The 9,767-nt window shown below is 36.8% G+C and overlaps 1 pseudogene; it reads right to left on the bottom strand.

Annotated features, from left to right (window-relative positions):
- LOC115125860 (prospero homeobox protein 1-like) overlaps positions 1-6,496 on the bottom strand; it is a 108,201-nt pseudogene extending 101,705 nt beyond the window's left edge.
- Between the last annotated feature and the right edge of the window lie 3,271 nt (positions 6,497-9,767).

Genomic DNA, 9,767 nt, shown 5'->3' with positions numbered 1-9,767 from the left:
GTGTGCCATCACAGCAGCAAGATTTGTGACCTGTTGCCACGAGAAAAGGTCAACCAGTGAAGAACAAACACCATTGTAAATACAACCCATATTTATGCTTATTTATTTTATCTTGTGTTCTTTAACTATTTGTACATTGTATATATATATATATATATATATATATATATATATAATATGACATTTGTAATGTCTTTACTGTTTTGAAACTTCTGTATGTGTAATGTTTACTGTTCATTTTTGTTGTTTTTCACCTTATATATTCACTTTGTATGTTGTCTACCTCACTTGCTTTGGCAATGTTAACACATGTTTCCCATGCCAATAAAGCCCTTGAATTGAATTGAATTGAATTGAATTGAGAGAGAGAGAGAGAGAGAGAGAGAGACTGACTTACGGATCTGTTTAGAAACCTGGAGAAGTAAGAACAGAAACAATTGTCTCAAATCAACTAATATGTTTATAATTTTAGAGCCTTGTTTCCTGCCCCAGTGACCCTATTTAAATCACAATGTTTATTACAATTACAACAACATGATTTAAAAAATTACCTAAGTAAATGTAAGAATTGTACATGATTCCCTGTGCAGACAGGGAATCTTGTCAAAAGGAAACCTCCAGAAAATCCCATTTTACAAGAATACATGTGTACAAAAACAGCCCATTGGCCTGCACCCTATTCTATACAGTGTGTTACGCATGACCAGGGCTTTATAAGGGATAGGGCTGTCATAGGGCTGTCATAGGGGTGTCATTTAATGTGTGGAGGAGGTAAAGAGTTGTGTTAAGGAGAGTTGATGCGAAAGTTGGGGATTGGGCGTTTTGTGTTTTTGTTTGCACATTTAAAAGGCGGGCAGGACGCCCGGGATGCAAGACGGTTATTCAACGTTATCCATGTGTGAGGACGTGGAAAAAAACGGCCTCTAGGTGCAACAGTGAGAGCTGTCAGCTTCAAATAGGTTTTTGGTTTTGCTAGGGCCATGCATGCGGATGGCAGATAGGCGTAAGCATCTGCCACTGATTCCAAAGGTTGCATGTTTGAATCCAGCGATAGAAAGTATGTTTTGTTTTAAGTCTATCACAAACCTTAACCCTTACCTTTAACCTCTTGAAACTAGGGGGCACTATTTTTATTTTTGGAAAAAGAATGTTCCCAAATTTAACTGCCTATTTCTCAGGCCCAGAATCTATAATATGCATATAATTGACAGATTAGGATAGAAAACATCTAAAGTTTCCAAAACTGTCAAAATATTGTCTTTGAGTATAACAGAACTGATATTGCAGGCGAAACCCTGAGGAAAATCCAATCAGGAAGTGCCTCTTATTTTGAAACCGTTGTGTTCCTATGCATCCCTATTGGCCATTGAAAGGGATATCAACCAGATTCCTTTTTATGTGGCTTCCCTAAGGTGTCTACAGCCTTTAGACGTAGTTTCACGCCTTTATGTTGAAGAATGAGCGTAAACGACTACATTGCGTAAGTAGCCAGCTGAGGACTCTCAGAGTGGTTCTTGCGTAAAAGACAGAGGTAGCCATTTTTCCTCTCGCTCCGACTGAAAAGCCAATTGTCCCGGTTGATATATTATCTAATAGATATTTGAAAAAACACCTTGAGGATTGATTATAAAAAACGTTTGCCATGCTAGGCTGTGTTTCGCTATATTTCACTTGTGTTTTCATGAATATGAATATTTTCTAGTAATTTTTTTTGATCGTTATGCTAATTAGTGTAGTTGATGACAATTCTCCCGGATCCGGGATGGGTAGTTCCAAGAGGATATTATTAATAACCATTAAAAGTTATTGCCTAAACTGAACCCTGACCTTAAGAGTTAATGCCTAAACTGAACCCTGACCTTAAGAGTTAATGCCTAAACTGAACCCTGACCTTAAGAGTTAATGCCTAAACTGAACCCTGACCTTAAGAGATAATGCCGAAACTGAACCCTGACCTTAAGAGTTAATGCCTAAACGTCACTTTAAACACTTAGAAATGTGATGTTTGAGAAACATGGATGAACGTCTAATTGTGAAGTGAGACTATGAGAACTGGTTGTTAAAAGGACATTAAACACGATGAAAACATTATGTAGCTTCCAACCTCCACTGTCCAAATCTGAACTAGATCCCTCTCTCTCTGTCTCTCTCTGTCTCTCTCTCTGTCTTTCCGATCTCTCTGTCTTCCTCTGTCTCTCTCTCTCTCTTTCACACACACACACAACTCTGCTCTCTGTTCCTCCATCTAACACACATCTCTCACACAAACTCACACACAAACTCACGCATGCAAGCACTCACACACACACACTCACACACACGCACACACTCACACACTCACACACACACGCACACACACTCACACACACACTCCTGTGCAACAATTACTATGAAACTCAGTCCGAAATGCTTAAAGTCAAATGATTCAAACTTTAAACGTATTTATTGTGATTCAGCCTCAAATGCCCGGCTTGTAAGTGGAATCACTGTATAACAATGTAATACCATTTATTTTGACACTGTACTTACACTATACAGGAATAAATTGACTGTAGTTACACTATACAGGAATAATTTGACCGTACTTACACTATACAGGAATATTTGACTGTACTACACTATACAGGAATATTTGACTGTACTTACACTATACAGGAATACATTGACTGTAGTTACACTATACAGGAATATTTGACTGTACTACACTATACAGGAATATTTGACTGTACTTACACTATACAGGAATAATTGACTGTACTACACTATACAGGAATAATTGACTGTACTACACTATACAGGAATATTTGACTGTACTACACTATACAGGAATATTTGACTGTACTACACTATACAGGAATATTTGACTGTAGATACACTATACAGGAATAAATTGACTGTACTACACTATACAGGAATAAATTGACTGTACTACACTATACAGGAATAAATTGACTGTACTTACGGGAATAAATTGACTGTACTACACTATACAGGAATAAATTGACTCTACTACACTATACAGGAATATTTGACTGTAGATACACTATACAGGAATAAATTGACTGTACTACACTATACAGGAATAAATTGACTGTACTACACTATACAGGAATAAATTGACTGTACTTACGGGAATAAATTGACTGTACTACACTATACAGGAATAAATTGACTGTACTACACTATACAGGAATATTTGACTGTAGATACACTATACAGGAATAAATTGACTGTACTACACTATACAGGAATAAATTGACTGTACTACACTATACAGGAATAAATTGACTGTACTTACGGGAATAAATTGACTGTACTACACTATACAGGAATAATTGACTGTACTACACTATACAGGAATATTTGACTGTACTACACTATACAGGAATAATTTGACTGTACTTACGGGAATAAATTGACTGTACTACACTATACAGGAATAATTTGACTGTACTACACTATACAGGAATAATTTGACTGTACTTACGGGAATAAATTGACTGTACTACACTATTCAGGAATAATTTGACTGTACTTACGGGAATAAATTGACTGTACTACACTATACAGGAATAATTGACTGTACTACACTATACAGGAATATTTGACTGTACTACACTATACAGGAATAATTTGACTGTACTTACGGGAATAAATTGACTGTACTACACTATACAGGAATAATTTGACTGTACTACACTATACAGGAATAATTTGACTGTACTTACGGGAATAAATTGACTGTACTACACTATACAGGAATAATTGACTGTACTACACTATACAGGAATATTTGACTGTACTACACTATACAGGAATAATTTGACTGTACTTACGGGAATAAATTGACTGTACTACACTATACAGGAATAATTTGACTGTACTTACGGGAATAATTTGACTGTACTACACTATACAGGAATAATTTGACTGTACTTACGGGAATAAATTGACTGTACTACACTATACAGGAATAATTTGACTGTACTACACTATACAGGAATAAATTGACTGTACTTACACTATACAGGAATAATTTGACTGTACTACACTATACAGGAATAAATTGACTGTACTTACAGGAATATTTTGACTGTACTACACTATACAGGAATAATTTGACTGTACTTACGGGAATAAATTGACTGTACTACACTATACAGGAATATTTTGACTGTACTACACTATACAGGAATATTTGACTGTACTACACTATACAGGAATAATTGACTGTACTACACTATACAGGAATATTTGACTGTACTACACTATATAAGAATATTTGACTGTACTACACTATATAAGAATATTTGACTGTACTACACTATATAAGAATATTTGACTGTACTTACACTATATAAGAATATTTGACTGTACTACACTATATAAGAATATTTGACTGTACTACACTATACGGGAATATTTGACTGTACTACACTATACAGGAATAATTGACTGTACTACACTATACAGGAATAATTGACTGTACTTACGGGAATAATTAAACTGTATTTCCAGTTTACAGTACAGTGTTAACAGTACATCAAATGAATCGAACTACAAACTTTATTTGGAGAAAGGCTCAAATATACAGTAGTAGTTTTGGCACAAATTAGTCATCTCTGGACAACGTAGTCTTTCTCTGTACAATAAATAAATATATTAAAATGTTGGTGTAATTATATGATAAAACGGTGATGATAAAAAATAAAATACTAACTTTGAATAGAAATGTCCTTCGGGGTTATTAAACAAACGTTATTTTGTTAAATGTAAATAGTTAAATCTCTATCCAGCATAGATACACTCTATGTAATTTAACATTAATATGAAAAGGGTGAGAACAGATTAAGATCAATAGCCAAATGGATGGTAGGTAGACTAGTGGTTAGAGCGTTGAGCCAGTAACCAAACGGTTGCTAGATCGAATCCCTGAGCTGACAAGGGTAATAAAAAAAGAATCTATCATTCTGCCCCTGAACAAGGCAGTTAACCCACTGTTCCCCAGGTAGGCCATCATTGTAAATGAGAATTTGATCTTAACTTAACTTTCCTAGTTAAATAAAGGTTAAAATATATATATATATATATAAATTCAGATACACCACAGAACATACCGGTTGAAACGGAACTATAGACTAGAACCGAGACAAATACATATGAAACTGAAGCTGTGGAATCAGATCCCCGATAATGGAGATGTGAGGACAAGAACTAGGCTGAGAGGTTTCAAGTCGGGACTTCAGCGAGGAAGATAAAGATACATTGATTCAGTCAGGTCAACTCATTTAAGTGTGTCCCAAAGAATAATTTAGTCGTGATCAAACAACCCCCGGATAATATTGTACAAGAGTAATAAACAAATAAACATGAATAACCATATCATGGGACTAAGTATTATAATTCATCCAAATCAAAGTATAGCACCAGCCGAGATCTGTGATATAGAGACTATATATATATATATATATCTAGTGTAGCCCATAGAATTTGGACACCATTTTCAAACGCCAGTAGCCCGTCGTTTGATGCACCTGTCCTGGACTCGACTGCCAATGCGCCTGAGGCGAAGAGAAGCCAACATAAACACATATTAAACAACGACAAAAATGTCCTCTTAAATTCTCATCGACAAAAAAGTAACAGAAAATGTAATAAAGTCTAACGAAAAGACACCGACCGTCAGTAAAAACAAAGTAAATTATATTTTTAAGGAGATTTTCTCTGTGCAAAACTAACAGTGCCATTCACCTAGCCTTTGTAGTCGACCACTTGTTGTCAAAAAATACTATTTCAAGATGTAGGTCTACAACTGTGTAAAAATGATTATGTCCAACAAGAAGCTAACACAGACAAGAGACAAACACAGGTACCAACTCTTCAGCATGTTGCCGCGGTCAGACAGAGAAGAGCACAGCAAACATATTAATGTAGCAACAATAGCCAACAGCTGTTACCACAGCCAGGAAAGGAGAAGTGATTTTACAACAGAGATGGCTAAATGCATATCAGAAATGCTCATTTACTGACGAATGAGTAACACAACGTCCCTTTACACACAATCCTCGTACAGTAACAGCAAAACAACGAGTCAACTGCCAGTGCATTACGAGACGACTGTAAACTGGTGAGATAAAAAAAAAAGTCATTGCGTAGCTGGTCTAAAGGAGGTGTAAAGGCAAAGTGGGCTAAAAACAAACTAAAAACCAACCGGTTATCCTAGGAGATAAAATCAGAGAAGAGAAACAGGATCAGGAGAACGTCATACGAATAAGAATACAAAATATAAACTTGTATATCAGAGAGCCAAGCACCCCCCCAAAAAAAATAAAATCAACAGTCTCTGCTAGGATCGTAGTATAACAACTAGGTTAGGATAAAGAACACTTGTACATTAAAACTGATGAATTGATACTTACACATGGCGTTTTAAAAAGGAACATAGTAAACCATATCCTAACAGGAAAAACGTAGTTCGAGCTCTCTCTCTCTGTCTGATATCCTACTGACGAGGAAACAATACACCGGCCACAACCTAAACGTAGGGGGTTAGTGAGAGTCACACACACACATACACACACACACACACTGGCGGCAGAACCGCGCATGTGAGAGTGCACGAACGGCTATACTTACTCGGCGAACGTTAGACGAGAAGAAAACTGAGCTTCTTAGTCAAATACAGAAAACAAAACGTCGTTCGTTCACCGGTGTGCTAAATATGATCATTTCTCTGGACAGCGGCGAGCGGAGGGAGAGAGAGACAGTCTCCTTCAGAGACAGGAAACGTTCGTCGGTTGTTTCTCTCACTAACCGTCGGGAGGCTGGAGCGGTTCGTGGAGCGACAAGAATCACTTAAAGACGCGGGAAGGCTGAAAGGATGCGGGAAGACACGGGCCGCGTCATCACCGGGAGTGATGTAACGTCCTCAACCGACCAATAACAAACGTCTACCGTATTTCTTTTTTTTTGAGAAGGAACACAAAACGCCTTGAACTTCACACCGGAGAGGACCGGAGAGAGGAGAAACCGTCCAGCGAATTAACTCACTCCCTCATGCTATAAACCGACCGGAGTGTATGTGTCAGGAGATGCGCGTTTGAATGATCTATTTGATTTAGGCCTCTACCTCTTATTGTTCTGTAGACTAAGGATCGGTCAACACATTGGAGTGTCTCATAAACAACAAAAAGTCCATTATGATCTTTAGATTAGTAGCTAGCTGTTGTATTTATATAGATTCTTGCCAGATTTGTTCGTCATGTAACTAATTAGTCTTGATCTAGTGTCTATGTGTTTACCTACGGTGTCCTATAAAGCCTACTATGTGTCATATGATTACATGTAGTTTAATTTCAACTCCCAAATTCTCAGTAGCCAATGACCTCTGAATCCTATAACCACTCCACGCGCATAGTCTTTCATGGTCATCAACAACTTGCCGTTGTATATGTCTACCTTATATTATCTATTTAATTACAATTTAATTCATTAAAGTCACTTTTCTTTATCTCTATATATTTTTTTATATATATAACCGTGTCGTGTCATTCACAAAGAGTGAAAACATTATTGTTGTAAACGCGCGAATAAGACAACCGTTCATCCTGGCCGGTTATTCGACCTTGGTACCTCTTGTCCCTTTAGAGAAAGGTCAAATAAAATAGAATAGCATAGATCAATAAAAAAAACAAATTCAAACATTAGTCCGACAAACAAAAAAAAGAGTCCCTGTGAGTTTCGTTGCCCCTCGCGCTGCTCTTTGCTCTCAGGGTTAGTCTATTGTAAAGCACGTCTACACTTTACTTTTCTGTCGGTTTTTGTGTGTGTGAAAAGGACTAAATAAAATGTGATTGATTGAATTGCGAACGTCGCCGTTTGTCTTTCAGTAGTCATTCTCAACGCGCCGACGCTCAGCAGCTTTGGCAGGAAAGACGTCGTTCAGTTTATGTGCCGTGTACATTATGTACCCTGTGCTGTTTAGAAGTTATTAAAAATATAGAAAACGGATTTGAAATTGTACAAACTAGTAGTCCCACAATTGTCAGTAAAATAATTCTTCAAAATCTTGACATTTGACTGTGTGTAAAGTTAGACCAGGTTTATAGGCTATATCAATTTCTCGGGTCGGTGTTTGCGGTTCTCTGTACTACTGTAGGCCTGTGCCAAATAATATAACATTTATTAACGTTTAGCACTCATTTGAAAACTGAAAACAATTGTTTTACTTGGATTAAATATACATTCACATCCCTCTGATGGGGCCATAGATATGGATGGAGAGTGTTTAAGGGACAACAGCCGAGAAAATGGAAACATTTCAGGTAACCGTTTATGTTTTCGGACTCGAGCAGAGCTTATTCCGGGGTTTCTGATGCGCGGGGATCTCTTCTATATCCCTATGCATGTCAAGGGCTAAATAAAAATCAAATCATTGTATTGGTAATATATATATTTATATAGTATATTTATATATATTTATATAATAAAAAGAACTGTAACAAAAGTAAAAGACGTGAAGTGATGAATCCCATTGCAGACAGACAGACACACGTCGTGTTGAGGAATCTGGACACTAATCGAGTCCAAGCCAAATCACGTCATCCAATCATGTTTCCCAAAAGTGGAGATGAATGTCGGGATTCAGGTCATCCTATGGAAGGCAAATTCCCAGCAGAATAGGACTAGTAACTACACATTAATTGGCATCTCTAGGGAGTCTTTGTTTTTAGTTTTTACATACGATGTATTATGATGCGCTCCCTTTACGTAATTACTGCATGTCTTCACCGCTCTCTTTAAAACCACGTTTTCAAAGGCTACAATATATGTATCGTCTGTTTAGGATTAAAAGGTAAACATTTAAAAATGTAAAGCATTTTTTTTCAACCTCTTGAAAAGTCCATCATGACAGAGTTTTAATAATTAGGCTACATGATAATTGTATAACTTTTAGGCTATTCTTTAATGTTACATGCTACGATACATGATTAGTTATCACTCCCTGTTTCCCGGATGAAAGTGCAGGGCTATGACGTCATAGTCCCTTGGTTCAGGGGCTCACTTTGACACGATATGTTCCAAGTATAATGTATGTAGTTCTGTCCTCGATCTGTTCTTGTCTAATGATGTTCTGTTATTATGTCATTCTGTATTACGTTTCATGTTCTGTGTGAACCAGGAAGAGTAGCTGCTGCTTTTGCAACAGCTAATGGGGATCCTAATAAAATACTAAATAGGGTCTAGTGTTTTGGTAGTATAGACTTTTTCCTAAACTGACGCAGTAATAATCCACAGGGAAGAGGACTGCGTCGACGTTTTTATGTATCTCGGGAGAGGTACGTGCGACCCGTGACACCCATGTGGCGTGGCAGACCGTTGCCATGGGATCTGTTTTAACCTCGGTTACAGACCGTTACATGCATGTGTTATATTGTGATTCAATGATTATGATTGTGATTTAAGAAAAAAACAAAGTTTAAATGATTTCAAATAACTATTTTATTTACCAAGCAAGGTAGTCTGAAAGAACGTTTATTTTTAATTTTTTTGTATTAATTCAGAATAATTTTGTGCTCCAAGAATAATGTAGGTCTAGGTTATTATAAAGGTCCACGTGCTTACTTACTGTGTATCAATTTCAGATAAATTGTTTTAGAAAACATGGAAAAACACATCTAACTCCCCGAAACGCATAATTGGTCTTATCTCATCAATCCACTTCTATTGATTAATTTTCACCTAATATCTCCATCTATTTGTGTGGA

This window comes from Oncorhynchus nerka, linkage group LG12 (assembly GCF_034236695.1).
Source record: "Oncorhynchus nerka isolate Pitt River linkage group LG12, Oner_Uvic_2.0, whole genome shotgun sequence".
In the NCBI taxonomy this organism is placed as follows: domain Eukaryota; kingdom Metazoa; phylum Chordata; class Actinopteri; order Salmoniformes; family Salmonidae; genus Oncorhynchus; species Oncorhynchus nerka.
This window is presented reverse-complemented; position numbering and strand designations above follow the sequence as displayed.